This window comes from Varanus komodoensis, unplaced genomic scaffold, assembly GCF_004798865.1.
Source record: "Varanus komodoensis strain SLA01 unplaced genomic scaffold, ASM479886v1 scaffold1, whole genome shotgun sequence".
Classification (NCBI taxonomy): Eukaryota; Metazoa; Chordata; class Lepidosauria; order Squamata; family Varanidae; genus Varanus; species Varanus komodoensis.
Window position 1 is genome coordinate 35757342 of NW_025335268.1, and position 19039 is coordinate 35776380.

Genomic DNA, 19039 nt, shown 5'->3' on the forward strand with positions numbered 1-19039 from the left:
TGCCCATACAAGCAGTCCCCAAGTTACAAATGTCTGAGGTATGGACAATCTATGAACAAACTGCCATACAGCTATTAATTTTAAAAAATTACAGCAGAAAATCACCATCACCATAGAGAGACAGGAAGCAAAAGGAGAGAGACGGAAGGCCTCAAAACATCACCATCAAGAGGAAGTAGAAGAGTAGAGAGGGAGGGATCCAAAGTAGGCCTTCCTACCCAACCATATGGAGAGCGAAATCTCTCTGACATTTCCTTGCTGCGAAGAGGCGTTGGTAACTTTGGTGCGGGGGGGGGTAGAGATATTCTCAGTTTTTCCATTTTCATGGGGGTCCTGCAACCTAACCCCCCATGAATGTAGAAGTTCAACTTTACATAATGTGACTTGCATACAAATTTGATATAAAAGACCTAAACCAGGGGTCCTCAAACTTTTCCACCAGGAAGCCAGTTGAAAGGTGCTTGTGCTGGGTGCGGGCCGGAAAGGTGGTGCTGGCGGAGTGCACGAGCCGGCGAGGGGATGGGGGCGGTGCGTGCATGCGGGCGTGCTGGGGTGGGGGCAGGGCGCGTGGTGAGGGGAGGTGGGGGCAGGCACACACCGCGAGCCAGGCGCATGAGGCAGTGGCTTGCTCACTGCGAGATCATTTTCTCTGAGCAAGCAAACTGCTGCCTCCCCACATGCGGGGCAAGGTGGGTGGCAGTGGGCGTGCGTGTGGTGGACTCAAATGGGCATGGCAGGCCGGATCCAGCCCCCAGGCCGTAGTTTGAGGACCCATGATCTAAACACATGCATTCATATACATATCAACACATAAAATGTGTGCCCGCACACAATTTCATATATCCCACTTGGCATGGCAAATAGCCTTGATTAAAGGTCTCCTTTTGGAGCCAAATGAGACGATTCTTTCAAGTTCAAATCAATGGAGGGAGAGAGCATCTTATAGTGAGGATGAATCATGCCTTCCTCCCTCAACTGTGATTTCCCCAAAGACCTCCCTCCACTGTGGCAATCAGGCTTGAAATATGTACTTTTTAGGGACTGTAAGATATGACGACATTTTGGATAATGATGGAGGACTGAAATTGAATCAAGAAATACAAGTACAAGGATCTAATATTTCTTGGTGGCATAAGGTGCAGATACAATCGAGATATGCTAAAGACTATAAAATGTGGCTTTTATAAAGATTTAACAGCATTTGATCAGGTGATGCTTAAATCAGATGAGAACATGATTAAAAGACTGTATAATTTCTTACTAGATAGGAGAATGGAAGATAAACAGGTTAAGGAAACTATGATAACGTCAGCACAAAACTTTGGATATAATTAGAAAAATGGCAAAAGCTGTGGGAGAGAAATATTAAGATAACATTAGCAACTTCATATAAAGAAAACCTGTATAAAACATTTTATAGATGGTATCTGTCACCAAATAGATTAGCTAAGATGTTTCCAAATATGTCAAATGGATGTTGGAAATGTAAACATAAATTGGGTACTTTCTATCATATGTGGTGGACTTGCGATAATGCGAAAAAGTATTGGATTAAAATACATAAATGGCTTGAGGAAATGTTACAAAAATCTTTAGGTTTTAAACCTAAAGTCTTCTTATTAGGCATTATACCTGTTGGTATTAGTAAACAAGAAATGCACTTGATTTTACATGTAATTACTGCGGCGAGGATTGCATTTGCTCAACACTGGAAAAGTGAAAAACCATCCATCAATGAATTGATCCTAAAAAAGATCTTGGACTGTGCAGAAATAGATAGACTGACTTTGTCATTGAAGGAGAAAGAAGATACTGATTTCTATCAAACTTGGGACTCTTTTTATTATTGGCTAGAGAAACGGGACTTCGTATAGACTTAAATATGTTTCTAAGTTAGCATAACTGGAAAAAAAATGTGGGAGCTGACCCAGCAGGTCCGATGTTTCTGATGATTGACGTTATTTTTAGTTTTCCTTTGTTTTAGGGTTATTTTGAATAAAACTTGTTATAACAAAAATCAGTTCTGTATGGATTTTATCCTTGCAACTTGATTGAAGACATGTTTATTTGTGTTCAGTAGCATCTACTCTCAAGTAACTGTGTATGAGATTGCAGCCTTTTGTCATCTTAAAACCACTGTAATTATGATAAATTGGTATTAATATAATACTGCGCACTCACTCATAAAATATCCAAGTGATATTCCAAAAAAAAAGAAATACTTTTTAATGTAAATGCCATGCTGGGGACAATGCTGAGGGTGAGCAGGTGGAGCCTGTGGGGCAGGAACTCAAGCTCCTATGTGCCAGATTCTACCCATACACCTCTGGTCTAAGCCTCAAGTAAATTGCACACTCTTCTGCACTAAAAAACAGAAAGGAGCATAGTTTGCATGTAATCATATATATGTGTAGACAGAAAAAGGTCCTCTAAGTCCCAGAAGTCCAGTTAAGTCTCTAAAATGCAATGGGTGGAAATTACATTTTCCTGGGACCTTGGAGCACTGTTGCCAGCCAAAGGAACAAATGGCGGCTAGGAACACTATTCTGAGACTTTATAAAGCAATACTTTACAATATTCTTGTTCAAAATGATTTGTTCTAATACCTGGTAAGTAAAACCAGGGCTAACCAAGGTCGTTTTGCTAACTGAGGGGAAGTAATAAATGGCACTCCCCAACTCCCCAATCAACGTGCAAAGTAGCCAAGACTAGGCAAGTTATTTTGGCATCTTAAGCAAAAGAATCCAGCAACTACCACTCCATGAGAGAACAAGTAGCATAAGAACCACATTTACTATTTAGCAATTTTCTGCTTTTTACTAGAATCCAAAATGAGCTGCATGAGGCTATCATCACACCCTACCTAATGGTAGGTCCAACCCTGAGTAAAAGTCAATTTCTCCATTGGATATGTTTTTGTCAGCGCTGCTGGAGATGAAAGGGAACACATAACTAAAAAATAGCCTCATTTTTCACTCTGTGTACTCACTGATATTGACTCCTGCTTCAGTGATGCTGATACCAGCTGGTACAATAATATTCCTAGATTAAATTTTTAGAATTTTTTTTTTGCTTTTATCACATTTGCAGGCATACCTTTCCTGCTTTTTTGCATACCATTATTGAAAATGAAAGGAAACATTTTGGAAACATATATAATCCCTTCCTTTCCCATCCCTAGATCAAGTTACATAAAGTACAGTCTAAAGTTCCTCAGGATGCATGTTGATCCTATACATTTCTTCTCAGAAGTAATTCCCCATTGAGTTCCACCTATGTGGGTACAAGATTACAGCTTAAGACATTTCAAGAGAAATCAAGTTTATCAGAAAATAAAAAATGTAAAATAGCAGGAAAATAATAGTGATAGGAATAATAATAATAATAATAATAATAATAATAATAATAATAAATATATAATACAAGGTATGCAGCATGTATGCATGCCATTATTGTCACACTGCAAAGAAAATGTATGTTTAAAAAAAGGAGAGACGGGGTGGGAGAATGTGGTTCTCTACTCCTCTGTGCACACAAAACTATACTTGAAAAGGATCTGTCCAGGAATATACATGTGCAGTACAACCAAATGGCCTCAGTTTTGGGTATTAAAATATGTTATCTCCTTCAGTGTGAGTTGCATGCAAACTTCATTTCCTCTTGTTTTGAAACATTAAGCCCTCCCAGGTGTTGCCAACAAGGTGTAACATTCCCTTTTCATACAAAGTACCCTTTGGCGACACAAGAGTAATGCAATTATCTTCTCTTTTTGCTATTTGAAGAGTCCATTTGAAAACCTGAAACTTTCAAGTATTTTATTTGTGGGGGGAAATTGTAACCACTCCCACACTCTACTAGCCTCTTGGTTTAGCATAAATGCTATTTACTAGAAATGTGATAACCTTAACTTTATGTATTCTTTTTTTAAAGGACATTCAGTAAATGGGAAGAGTTTATAATGGCTCCCTTGTGGAACACTAAGGAGTATGAATAATAATCTCACATGACTTTATTATTAGAGAACTTTGTAAGATAAAGCTCCCAGAAGATTTTTCAAAAAGCTGCCATAGTCAGTTTGAAAGCAATTTGGTTGAAGGTAGGCCATCCAGGTTATTTTTTAATATGTGAGCTAATTTTGGTATTTAAAATACAGAATGTAATATTCTTTTTAATTCCAGTTCACATAGGCTTCCTATCCAAAAGCTATTTAATAAATCTAGAAACAAATAAACAAGCATATCTAAATGAACAATGTATTGTTCAACATGAGTGTACTAAAGGAAAACGCTTCTAAATTAGCCCTGCAACATGTTAGGAAAATCTTTCAGAAGAATGTCTTTTTGTGATTCAGAAGAGATAATAGTGTAGGTAGTGCCACAATTAATTGCTGCAATACAAGTGAAGGACATCCTATCCGCATTTTTTCATGGAAGATGACAGGTAAAGAGAAAAGGAAGGAAGAAAATACTGTGGGAAATTGTTGTTGTTGTTAGTCGTGAAGTCGTGTCCAACCCATCGCGACCCCATGGACAACCTTCATCCAGGCCTTCCTGTCCTCCACCATCCCCACATAAGCTCACACCAATTGCTTCAGTGACTCCATCTAGCCACCTCATCCTCTGCCGTCCCCTTCTTCTGCCATCTACGGTTCCCAGCATTAGGCTCTTCCCCAAGGAGTCCTTTCTTTTCATTAGGTGGCCAAAGTATTTGAGTTTCATCTTCACTATCTGGCATTCTAAAGAGCAGTCAGGGTTGATCTCCTCTAGGACTGACTGGTTTGATTGCCTTGCAGTCCAAGGGACTCGCAGGAGTCTCCTCCAGCATCACAATTCAAAGGCATCAATCCTTTGGCGCTCAGCCTTCCTTATGGTCCAGCTTTCACAGCCATACATTGCAACTGGGAAAACCATAGCCTTGACTATACGCACTTTTGTCGGCAGAGTGATGTCTCTGCTTTTTAGTATGGTGTCTAGATTTGCCATAGCTTTCTTCCCCAGGAGCAAGCGCCTTTTAATTTCTTGGCTGCAGTACCCATCTGCGGTGATTTTGGAGCCCAGGAAAATAAAATCTGTCACTACCTCCATTTCTTCCCCATCTCTTTGCCAGGAAGTGATAGGACTGGATGCCATGATCTTAGTTTTCTTAATGTTGAGTTTCAAGCCAACGTTTGCACTCTCCTCCTTCACCCGCATCAAGAGGCTCTTTAGTCCCTCTTCACTTTCTGCCATTAGAGTGGTATCATCTGCATATCTGAGGTTGTTGGTATTTCTCCTAGCAATCTTAATTCCAACTGGTGATTCATCTAGCCCCGCCTTTCTCATGATGTGCTCTGCATATAAGTTAAATAGGCAGGGCAACAGTATACAGCCTTGCCAAACTCCTTTCTCAATTTTGAACCAATCAGTGGTTCCGTGTCCAGTTCTCACTCTTGCTTCTTCACCCGCATATACGTTTCTCAAGAGACAAATAAGATGGTCTGGTACTCCCATCTCTTTAACTTGCCACAATTTGTTGTGATCCATACAATCAAAGGCTTTAGCATAGTCAATGAAGCAGAAGTAGATGTTTTTCTGAAACTCCCTAGCTTTCTCCATGATCCAGCATATGTTGGCAATTTGATCTCTAGTTCCCCTGCCTCTTTGAAATCCTGCCTGTACTTCTGGAAGTTCTCGGTCCACATACTGCTGGAGCCTAGCTTGTAGGATTTTGGGCTTAACTTTGCTAGCCTGTGAAATGAGTGCAATGGTGCGGTAGTTTGAACATTCTTTGGCACTGCCCTTCTTTGGGATCATAATGTAAACTGACCTTTTCCAATCCTGTGGCCATTGTTGAGTTTTCCAAGTTTGCTGGCATATTGAGTGTAGCACTTTCACTGCATCGTCTTTTAAGATTGTGACTAGCTCAGCTGGAATACTGTTGCCTCCACTAGCTTTGTTGTTGCTCAGCCTTCCTAAGGCCCATTTGACTTCACATTCCAGGATGTCTGGCTCGAGGTCAGTGACCACCCCATCGTGGTTATCGAGGTCAGTAACAACCCCATTGTGGAAAGACATTAAGCTCTTTCGTGTATAGTTCTTCTGTGTAATCTTGCCACCTTAATCTCTTCTGCCTCTGTTAGGTCCCTGCCATTTTGGTACTTTATCATGCCCATCTTTGCATGAAATGTTCCCTTCATATCTCCAGTTTTTTTTGAAGAGATCTCTGGTCCTCCCTATTCTATTGTTTTCTTCTTTTTCTTTGCACTGTTCATTTAAGAAGGCATTCTTATCTCTTCTAGCTATTCTCTGGAATTCTGCATTCAATTGGGTGTATTTTTCTCCCTTGCCTTTCGCTTCCCTTCTTTCCTCAGCTATTTGTAAAGCTTCCTCAGACAGCCATTTTGCTTTCTTGCATTTCTTTTTCTTTGGGATGGTTTTAGTTGCTACCTCTTGTACAATGTTGCAAACCTCCATTCATAGTTCTTCAGACACTCTGTCTATCAGATCTAATTCCTTAAATCTATTTGTCACCTCTACTGTATATTCATCAGGGATATGATTTAGGTCATACCTGAGTGACCTAGTGCTTTTCCCTACTTTCTTCAATTTAAGCCTAAATTTTGCAACAAGAAGCTCATGATCTGAGCCACAGTCAGCTCCTGGTCTAGTTTTTACTGACTGTATAGAGCTGCTCCATCTTTGGCTGCAGAGCACGTAGTCAATCTGATTTCTGTGTTGACCATCTGGTGATGTCCATGTGTTGAGTCGTCTCTTGGGTTGTTGGAAAAGAGTGTTGCTATGACTGGGAAAATACTACACAAACATAATAAATTATTCCATTGAAGAATAATTAAGAAAGATCAAATTCAATGCAAAAGTTAAGCCTTTACAAAAATTTCTCCTGTTGGGTAACACTTACAGGGTTGTAAGGCTGAATGCAAACTGATACAGTGGTACCTTGGCTCACGAACTTAATCCGTTCCACGACTCTGGTTGTGACCCAAATTGGTTGTGACCCAAGTCAAATTTCCCCATAAGCTTCAATGTAAATGAGGTTAATCCATTCTGGCCCCTCCGAATGTGGTTGTGAGCCAATTTTTGGTCGTGAGCCAAGTCAAATTTCCCCATATGGCTCAATGTAAATAAAGTTAATCCATTCTGCAACTATTTTTTTAATCAGAAAAATTTGAAACAAAGTGACAAAGAACAACTAAGTACTGTACAGTACAGTGGAGAACACTAACCTGGGTGGGAGGAAGGTTATTGTTTTGAGGGACAGTCTCCCCCTCCATAAGGACATTATGGGGATCCCTTTCAGGGGTTTTCTCTCTTCTTTGTCTCTTAGCTGCAGGGTCAATTTTGGTGAAAAATCTGTCTATACTCACTTGTTTTTTTCCGGTACTGCATAACCCTCCAGAAATGAGAGACCACATTGTCGTTCATAAGATTCAACACTCTGTTTGTTACAATTATGCTGGGGTGGTACTTCTCAAAGAAATCCTGGCACTCATTCCATTTTTTCATAATGGATTGTATCACATCACAGCTAACCTCCTCCCTGTCTTCCTCTTCCTCAGTGGAATCCTCCTCAGCAAGTGCCTTCTGCTGCTCACTCTGGAGTTCAGCAAGTTCTTCTGTTGTCAGCTCCTCTATGCCTTCCCTACATGAACTCAGTTGCAATCATGGCCATCTCCTCACTTGGGGAGTGGGGTGGGGAGATGGCCGCGATCGTGGTTGTTGGGGGGGATGGTCGATATTGCACCCGACTTTCCTGCAGGAGCGTGCCCGTGATCACGCACATCTTCCCTGCAAGAACGCAACTGTGATCATGGCCATCTCCCCACTTGGGGGGAGGGAGAGATGGCCACGATCATGCTGGTTGGGGGAGGGGGGGAGATGGCCAAGATTGCGCCTATCTTTCCTGCAGGAGCGCGCCCGTGATCACGCATGTCGTCCCTGTACAAATGCAACTACGATCGTGGCCATCTCCCCACTCAGGGGGTGCGGGTGGGGAGATGGCCACGTTCCTGGTTGCCACCCAATGCAGAGTTTGTGACCCAAGTCAAAATTTTCATGAAATTTTTGTATGTGACCCAATTTGTTTGTGAACCAAGGCGTTCATGAGCTGAGACACCACTGTATTTAATCAGAAATAAAAAGACCTCCAAATATGTTGCTATCAAATGCCACATATCTGGACACCCTGAATTCTTTTTTTGTATAACTGAAACTAAAAAAAAAATAATTAAAAGTATGTGTCAAGCCATTACTATGCTGCCAGGATTTCTCCCTCTTGTTTACAATATCCTCCACTCAGTCTCCTTTTGCTCCTTCCTTCCATCTGCCCAAGGTCTCCTTAGGGCAGGTCTCTCATCATCTTCCACCTCTCCCATTCTGACCAAGTACACAGGTGACTTATCTGAACCTGTGAATATGTGGTATTCACTGAGGACACCAGTCCCCAGTACCACCACTTCCTAATCAAATCTCAGCATCTTTCACTGCATCGGGGACTGTCTTGATTGTGCAGCAACTTCTAGCCTGGATAATTCTATCATATGACTTATGTGAAAGTAGCATTTGAACAGTATTTTAAAAATTCCTTTTCAGTGGAGTACTCCAATGTGGTACAATCTTTTCAGAAAGGGTATTTGACCCTATCTCCAAGGAACATAGATAAGGAAAAATATCCAATTGCATTTTCTGCTTAGTAGCATGATCTTCATACTAGCAAAGTAAAAATTTTTGGAAAGATAGCTATGTTAGTCTGTTGCAGTAAAAAGCAACCAAGGAGCTTATGGGACTCTAGACTGCCAGAGTTTGACCCCCTCAAAAAGTACTTTTCTGTATAGCCAATTGAGACACAGTACAGTAATGTTTGAACTACTCCAAATTTCCAGGACAGCTGTTCACAGGGCTATAAGGCATTACAGTGCAAAAGTTCCATATGTTTGAACTAGCAAGAGGCTTTCCAGTGTTACTCCACATCATATAGATTACCCAGAATGGGCAATAAGAGAGAGCATAAAGTAGAAGGCTTTTGGCAGGAACTACACAACTGTGTTTTTGAATGGAATATATTTTTAAACCCTAACAAAGAGTGTATTCTAGCTTGAAATCCATTACTTTTCCCATTTTCTCCAATATATTTCATTTTGCACCTATTGATTTCATTCTTTTTCATCTCCATTGATTGCTTGCTCCCCTCATGGGGAAGGGCTTTCAGTAGCATCAAAAAGATGGTAAATGGTCCTTACCCAAAGATATAAGGATGAAGCAAAAATTGCCAATGGAGAGATAGAAGGCAAGGGATTCAATTAGACCCTTGCAAGTTAAATAACGGAAGAGCAGGGGTAGGGGCAGGTATTTCGCACCCGCATGCCTGCCTGTGGCTTTATAAAAAGACACACAGTGCAAAGCACCAGTACTCAGTTGGAAACAGAGTCACAACAGAAGAAAAGACAGTTGCAACCTTGTAAGAGAAACTTTCCATGGTAACTGGGAAAGAAGAGCTGGTAGAGGAAGTAAGAATCAGAGTTGCATCTCCACCTCTGGGTTGCAGCTCTGCCTGTAGGTGCAAAAGAGGAGATCTACAGTATCCTATGATGCCCCAGCCAGTCAATCACTGCAGACCACAGGACTGCTGTCTGTAAGCTTTAATTTTAATTCTCCAAAAATTTCCAATCAATTACTTGTAGTCTAGAGGGCTAAAAAATCAACACTTGGTACTTTTAAAAATGATTGTGTTAGTCAAATAAACAAACTTTGCTGATGTAAATTAACCATTTTTCTGTCCAAAGAATCCTATGTAAATTAATGTATTTTTTCAAGATAATTCAAAATGCACTGGAAAATCCCTATCCCTGTGTTGCAAGAAAAAGAATTCCTAAATTGCCCAAGCAAATTTATACTTTGCTACTTCAACAAATGAGACACAGAAATATTTAGTTCTATTAAAGTAGTATTGCATTTAATTCTCCCTCCCATTTCCCCCTTCAACATCAGCCAGCCACTATATATAGGAGGCCCATGGAGAAACAACCCAAATCCATTTTACTCCTGCTCCAGGTAATCTTAGTCTGGATACTTAAAAAAAAAGAAAAGAAAAAGAATGTCAACTCCTCTTTGATGCAGCATCTGCCCAATGCTCCTGTCTGCAAGGCAGTGGCTGAAAGGGCAGTGAAGAAGCTATCAAGGGACTTTTGTATACCTTACTCTTTGACCTGACCAAAGCTAGGAACACAGTACGTACGTATGTCTAAAGTATTTTTATCATGCAACCAATGAAATGAAAATGTGAATATTAATTTTCCCTCTCAATTATAGCGTCCAACAGAAAAAGCTGGCAGCACTAGTTAGAAGGCCTAATTCTCTATCCCCTAGTGTAGCAAATCATTCTGTCTTGTTGCTCATTTCATACCAGCATTAAGCAAAAGAAGCACAGCTGGACTTTAAAGTGTAATGTTGAGATTTTAATGAAATTGTATTTAATGCCAGTCTGTTTCTCACTGGCAAAGTCACCACCATTCTGATAATATCTATGGGGAACACATTTTTAAAGCAAAAATTACCAAAAACATGAAGCAAGCTAATATCACATAAGATACTGCAAGCCATTCAAATGGTTTTAAAATATTTGCCACATAGATTTCCCCTGAAATTCTTCTTGAAGCTCAACATTGTATAATGGCAGGTGAAAGTGTCAGAGAAGTGAGGAGGGAATCTGATTCTTGTATATAGGATCAAAGACTATAAAACACATGAGACAATAAAAAGAAAGCAGGCAAGAAAAAGAAGTATTAAATAAAGGCATGATGAATGACATATACATTCTTGTGATAATTCCTGCCCTGCTTTATTGCTCAGTAATGATCATACAATGCTATACTTCATTGATCACTGCTTGAATCTAAGCTTCATTTCCTCCACATATGTTAGACACCTTTGACTCAAATTCACTTCATGTAACTTTTCTTTTTAGGGTGAAAGGAAATGGAATATAAATACTGCATGAAGAAAACCATTCACTATTATCGTTCTTCAAGTTCTGTAGTGCTAGGACATTCTTTGAGGTTCAAAAGCTGTTGTGACAAAGCAGGACGATTCAGCAAGATCCTCAATATACTAAAGGCATGACCTGGGCCGAAATCCACTTTGCCCCAAGACCTCAAAGGCTTAATAAAGAATTCTCTATACAAAAAGAACTTTGTTCAGGACAAGAAACTGAACTGCCCCTGGATGTGGGCACCTGCTGAATCAAATTACTCAATGAAGCTGTTCACAAATAACAGCAGCAAATCATGGGTTAATTAATCCACAACATCATGCAGTGTGTACTGGATGCATTCTGCAACATTTTTTTGCATATTCCTCTCCCAATTGGGCAAACTATGGATTACTACACATATACATACTCGTATATGTGATGTCCCATCTCTAACACCACAAGCAACCTAACTTACTGTAGGTTAACTGTGGATTGTATAACCTGTGATCCATAGAGTCCATGTTTGGACTTCATGTAACAAACCTATAGTTGTATTTTACTGTTGCTTTATATTATGTATTATACTATTGTATTATGTATTTCTGTTTTGACTTCAGCATTGTTTTTGAAATTGGCATTGTATTTTGTATTTCTCTTTGATTTTAGTATTGTATTTTGTAATTGAATTTGTATTATTTCTGTTTTATTGTAAACTGCTCAGAGAACTCTTACATGTGAACTAGGTAAATGCATATGAACAAACTGATCCCAAATGTTTTATTTAAAAACAGGTCCCAAGTGGTTCCCATGTAATATCTTCAGTAATGGGACATCAAGCCTGTAATATGCTGCAGGAGCATCAGCTCACAAAGGATTTTACATTAGCTACCATGAGGGTCACAGCTGGTGAAAATCATTCTTGGCCACCACTAGACAACAAGAAGGGTCTTGTAGTAGCAGAAAAATGAAAGATAGACCCTTCTGGCAAATATAAAATATTCTTAGTTGTACTGGAATATACACAATCCCTTGATCAGTAGCAGGGAAACTATAATTAAACAATGTGGAAAAAATCCCACCTTAAGTAATCTTAGGTGCAGAACCAACTACTAGGGCTGCAATTCTATAAGTCCCACATCTCAGTGGAACTGTGACACGGATAGTGCTCTGCTGTTTAGACCGAATAACACACGGTGGCTCACCTGTAAACTACAGCTCTGCAGGAGCGCAGGAAAACTTCCAACTATGGTAGAAGAAGCTGCCACTATCTCTGCCATTACAAGGAGAAGGTGAAACAAAGCCCAGTGTCCCTACCTTGGTTTCTTGGACCCCATCAAAAGTCCAGGATTACCTTTTCCTTCATCATAAGCAGTGGCTGCTAATATCAAATCTATTTGTAAAATTCTGTACTCCCCTCTTCATTTCCCCACCACCACTTGTCCCATAGAATTTTCTGGGCCATGGTAATATAATACTGTTTCCAAAGCACCCATTAACTCCAAGAACCTCATACAGAAAAGGGAAGTTCGTATGTAATTTGCCCCTCATCCCCACCTGAGTCTTAGCATTGTGAAAAGGGGAAACCTCATGCAAAAAGTACAACTTGGAAAAGAAAAAGGGGTGAAATAGTGAAACATTCATATTATGTCACATGTTCACATACTGGAGACATCTAAAACTTGTAGACTTTCACATGTTGCTATAGTTCAATTCCCATAATCCCTGACCATTGATCAGGCTGTCTAGGGTTGATGGTAGCTGGTGCCCAGCAACTCCTGATTTCATAGAATATGAGACTTTGTTTTTAAAAGTGGAAGACACCTAAGAATGGTAATTAGAAATATATAAAAGTATGACTGCACTGGTAAATGTGAATAACGAATGATTTACTTTCACATAAAAACAGAATTCGTGAGCACCCAGTTCAATTAACACACAGCCAGTTTGAAATCAATACATTTTTCCAAGAACACACAAATGACCTGTTGAGCTGCTGTAGCAGTGGTTACATGTGTTTCATTACATGTTCAGAAAAATGCCAACAATATTAATATTTAGTAGGAGACCTGGCACATCTGGTCTACCACTTATGTAGTCCTAAAACAGGAATCTGCAGAATCAAACATTAAACATGCTTTTGTAACTGTTGCTGGTGGAATGTCCTGAACTGTCTTGATGTGGTCATGATGACAAACAGGCTTGAAGAGTTATTGGGATAATTATGAGATCCTAAAAGTCACAAATGGTACCCGTAAAGCTTTAAATCTCAAGCTGCCTTTTTGCTCTCATTATATCCTTCCCTGGGAACTTTGGCTTCTTCAAAACCATCGCCCAATCAGCTAATTCAGCTACCTACTGCTGGAATTCTCCCTTTCATTCTTCACTGAAACAGCACAATTTTCTTTTTTTCTGTGAAAGCTTAGCTCCCAGATTAAATTAAGCCTATGTACATGGAACTACCTTGCATCTCATTTTGACCCTGGTCTTCCACTCATTTTGTTTTGGTTGTCTCTGTTGTTGGGACTACAACAACAGCGTTCTTATGGGCAGGGACTACTTTCTTCCCTTCATGTGAACTGCATGTTCATGATCATTCTGTATTCAATAATAATAGGAAACACAGGCCTTATACACTTGTGCATCCAGAACAGTATTGCCAATGCTGACCACTAGGCACTCTCTAGGATTTCTGGAAGATTTACTGCCCTGCCTGGAGAGGGTAAAAGCTGGGACTTTCTGCATGCAAACTATGTGTTCTGCCATCGAGCTATGACCTCTCCCAAACAGTACACAGCATTACATTTTACATATGCATTAGATGAAAGCTTAGCTACTGCTGAGATACAAAATCTTGGGTGCAAGATGACTTTGTCAGCACTTTGAAAAGATCTTCAAGTTTAGCATTTCCGAACCTGGTGCATCTCCAGATATGTGGGACTGCGACTACCATCATCTTGAGCCCGTGCAGCCAGTTATAATGGTGGAAGGAAATGATGAGAATTATAATCCAACACATCTAGAAGGTCCCAGGTTGGAGAAGAAAAGTAGCAGCCATAATAACTAAACATTTTAACTCCTGTACACTACACAGAATCATGCACACTTGATTCCAAATAAACACTAGCTAGCACTTGGTGAAGTTCATTTCAGTTTGCTAACATTACCCCGAGTCAGAATTTTGCCATTAATCAGTCAAATGGTGCTCCAAATGATTTTAAATTAATTTACTATCTGTAAAGATTGGTGCAAAAATATGCTGAAAATGGCTTTAAAAGATACATCTATCTTTTTATAGTATAAACCACCTATCAGGAAATATTGTGAATATTTTCTAATCCTTCTAAGCTATAAACAGTGGTGGGAGTGACAGGGAAAAAAATTAAATGAGTTTAGTACTGCTGAAAACAGATGTCTACCACACAAGAAATAAAATAAGCATGCAGTTGTATATTCAATGAAAAAATAACTGTTATGAAATATTCATTTGAAAAGTAATTAAGGCTTGCAATTGAAAAGCTAACCTTTCACAACACAAAATAATCATGCAGCTTGAAGATTAACACATTCTGTGTCCTCTAGTGCTCATTACAATTTATTTAAGATTTCAGCCATACTGGCGCTTGGCTAGGATTTCCGTTTTACTGAAAATGTAAATTAGATCTATCAAGATTAGAACTTTACCAAAACTATCCCTCAACTCTATCACATTTATTGTGGTTTTCAATCTGGGTAATTGATACAACCAAATCTTAAAGGATTGAAAATGAGTGACTTTGAGCAGAACTGACAATTCACCTTTCTAAACTATGAGAGATTAACCCACCAAGAAGAGACTTCAAAAAATTCCTTTTATCCTAGGCAATCAATATATCCAAAGATGCTTATTTTTACATAAATGTATAAACAAACCACACACAGTGCATTGTACAAATATAAATCTATGAACTGTTTTAAAATGCTATACTTTTCAGCCCTAATTTTTCTTATAATGTGTATCTCATAATTAGATCTTCTGCAGTCTACACTCATACAGAAACTGGGGATTTTTCATTAGAAGGAATTAGCAGGATTTTGGGTTTCAATGGCCTGAACACACTATTAGTCTGAATTTGGCCATTTGGTGGTCAAGCAGAACAGTCTCTAAAGCGCTACCAACAGATAACAATAATACTCAAAATGAGACTTAACACCTGCCTTTCTAATCTGTAGGAAGAGAAAAGGCTGATTCAGCAGACGTATGTCACCCATGAGAGTCTTACACATGCTCCTCATGTCAAATAGAATGCAGCCAACACAGAGATGAAGGGTCAAAGGTCTCAACATGAGTTAATAAACCAGGCAGATGGGTTCATGGCAATACAAGAGCATGTATCAAGAAACAGTCAACAAATATTCAAGAAAGAGTCAAATTTGTGACCCTTTTCCCTTTGGTGGAAGATAAATATTTATTTTAAAAGGCTGGCACGTAGAAAGTTGTTTTATTCAAGAGCCCACTGATGGGCCCTCCAAAATGTATAGCCTGTCTTTGACAAGCTTAAAAAGACATCAAAAACCTAATAAAGGCACAAGCATGCATAATCTATATGCGGCTTTTATACACCATCATAAGGTATCCTTCCTTCCTAATCCCCTATAGTTCACAGAAATACCTTCAGGATTTTGCCTTTTCACTAAGTCAGTTAATGATTCAAAAGTATATGATGGGAAATAGGATTGCTGAAGCTAATGATATGCTTGCAGATTAGCAGAAGAACTTGAAACTTTGGTCCAGGGAGTGGGGGCAGGGAGCTGAATGCCTTTAAAGCAATCAGAGGAAACACTTTCATTATTTGCTAAAACAGCCAAGAACAGATGGAAATATTTAAAGGTAAAATCAAGACACTTCACATCTTACCACTTACAGTCTAAAATATCAGAGACAGAGGAAGAGATATAGAAGAGAGAGAGAGAGAGCAATAAGTAACTTGTATGTGAAATTCTAGCAAAAACAAAGATTAGATGGATCAATAGCTGATGTGATATTGTTGCCAACTGTCCTGGAATCAATTTTGATGAAGGTGGCATATAAAAATTAAATAAATAAAAATTTGAGACATGGTGATGGTCTGGCATGCAGCTGAGTTAGCATTCAAGCCTGGCCAAGGATGGGTACAGAAGGAGCAAGGAAGCAAAGAGATTAATTGAATCCTATGGGGATTCCCTTCTATACAAGAAGGAGATTGTGTTGTTTTTAAATTAAAAAAAAACCTCAGACCTGTATTAGAATACAAAGTGTCTGTATTTTTAAATTTCTCAGCAGCCAGTATCAAAAAATAGCTAAACATTAGTTGTACTGTTAAGCATCTGAAACTTTACTCTGAGTTCAGTGATAACATTAGATACTATGGGAAATAAATGAGTAAGAAACTAGATGTTAAGTTACGAACAATTTTACCGTTGACACTTTAAATACTGAATTAAAAAAAGAGAAACTGATTGTTGGAATTATTAAAGTCCATTAAAACAATGGACACAATACTGTCCAAATTAAGCATTTCAAGTCAAAGTGATTACTAACTGGACTTATTTAAACATACACTGAATTTTCCCAATGATATCAGTGGGAATTTTAAAATGCTTAGCTTATAAATATATCTCTCATTTCTTTTTCATATCTGTACTTTAAATTGAGAAGTATGAACCAAACTAACAGCAGAACATTGTAAACCCACATGCAATTGCTCTCCTATCTCATTTTGCATGTGGATTCTATTCTGTTGTGTGTGTGGTGTGAATACAATCATTGGCTTGCGTTGAGTTCTATTCTTTAGACACTCCTGCTCCAAGTTGCACTGGGGGGGCGGGGATTTATTGCAAGCTTTCCCCTTACCTCCATGCCTACCCAACCATCCACTCTAAAGCTTTCCCAAACAGGTGGTGATAGGGAAGGAATACTCCAGGGCCCAAAGGTGACTCCCCACCTTCTTTGCCCTTCCTCTTCTGTAAGAGAGCGCTTCTGATGAATCGCAGGCCTTTCCTTAGCAGAAGGAAAACTACGGGATGCAAGCTCTTCAGAAGAATAAGATTTTTACTTAAAAATGAAACAGTATTTAAGCGTTATTCTTGAAAATTTAGAAGATGGGAATTCACACAACAGTGAATGACTTTTTAATACAAGGCATCTAATATTAATCATAATCTTACAAGTGACTACATTACAAAATTTCCACTGACTTTAAAGAAGTTTTTTTGGAGTCCATACACTGGTAAGGTAAAGTAAATATGAATGAACTTTCTTTTGCAATGAAACTTAATGCAACTGTTATTTCATAAGCATTTTATGAAAACTAAGTATCAGACTAGAATGTCTCCTAAATCTCATGTTCAAACATGACCAATCAGCTGCAGCTTGTCATGTTACTTAAACCCAGGTGGTAGGAATTGTATATGCGTTAAACAATGGTCCATTTTAGGATTCTGTGAGGGTTGTTTCCCCTCCAACCAATTGGTTGTTTTCCCTCCAACCAATTTTGGACAACATGAAAACTCTGATCACAGTTTAAATATTCAGAACCTGCCCAGTGTGTACTGCAGCAGTTCTAGCTTGACCACCCAGGATGCTCAGTGACTGTGCAAACTGGGTCACTATCTGTAGCAAACATACAGAACAATCCTAGTCACATTTTCTTGGAAGTAATGCCCCCAAATGGGTGTGCTTCCAAATAAAGGTGCATATGGTCACAACTTTAATGTTTCTTATAGACATTTTAGACTCTTCCATCAGAAGAACCCTGCATTCACACACCTAATGACAATTCATCTGGTAAAATTGATTCACTTTGTTATAATAATTAAGAATTCCAAACATTGTCCATTAGGCTTCTAAGTATTTTGAAATAATAATGTAAAAACAGTACTATATCCTACTTAGAATCAGCACTGTGTTCACTTGTATAACATTTTCACATCTGGAACAAAAGCTTAAGTTGGAAAGAACAACTTGATCAGGACCACAATTTACATCAGTAATGCATCATAACCTGGACAGCCACAGCCAATCTACATATTTTAATTGCATGTAATTAACAGTCTCCATATTATAGTCATAAACCTGGCAACTAACCCTACAGCTTCATTTATGTGCAGCTATCCATAGTTCTGTTAATTACTTTGGAAAAATACTGACATTCTGGGCATCATCAAGTGAGTTCATTGCATGTATATACACAGAGAGACACAGAGCCTTTCTAATGGTTGTCCCTCTTTCAACAGCATATTCTTTATCAGCAACTGCAATTTTGAAGCTTCACTGATTTTCAAGGGAAGGTTCTCTAGCAAGATATAGGGTTGCTTTCATTAAGAGGGGATTCAGACGTCTCACTGGGCATGCAAGGTGGGGACAGAAATTTGTGGCCCATTTGATGTTCTCTGCATACAATTCCCATGATTTCTCAGAATTGGTTGTGTCGGCTAGAGTTGATGGGAATTACAGATGAAACAACCAGAGGGTCACAAGCTGCCTACCCTAAGAAACAGCTTGCTGCATGGACATATTGACTACTACCTTAGCCCTTAGTCCTTCAAGGCAATGGGCCACAGGCCACCAAGCCATTTCTGATCTCCCAAAACACACCCTGTTCCTCACATCAGATCCAGCACTTCCTTTCCCTGCCTTGCAAGAAATACTGCCAAAAATGTACTGTTTCATTTTGACATATTTATATTGTGTACAGGCAGCCCCTGAGTTATGAATGTCCAAGTTACAAACAACATATACTTACGAATGAACTGCTTTAAAGCCTATTAATTTTTTAAAAATACTGTGGAAAATCATCACCACCATAGTCAGAAAGGAAACAAAAGTGGAGAGATGGAAGGCCTGTAAAGCATCATCATAGAGAGAAAAGAAATGAGAGAGTGAGGCCTCCAAAAAGCAAGCCTTTCTGCTCTACCAATCTGCAGAGGGGACTTTCTCCAGCATTTCCTTGCTGCAAAGAGGAGGCACTGGTGAGGGTTCTGTTCTGTTTTGTTTTTGCTGGTGGGGAGGCTAGAGATATGTACAGGTTTTCCAGATCCTGTGCCCCTAACCCCACCC

The 19039-nt window shown here is 39.2% G+C and overlaps 1 protein-coding gene across 17 annotated transcripts in view; it reads right to left on the minus strand.

The window, feature by feature from the left end:
• The window catches only part of ARID1B (AT-rich interaction domain 1B), a 496963-nt gene that overhangs the window by 272292 nt on the left and 205632 nt on the right, over window positions 1-19039 (minus strand). The gene's annotated exons all lie outside the window — the stretch shown is intronic.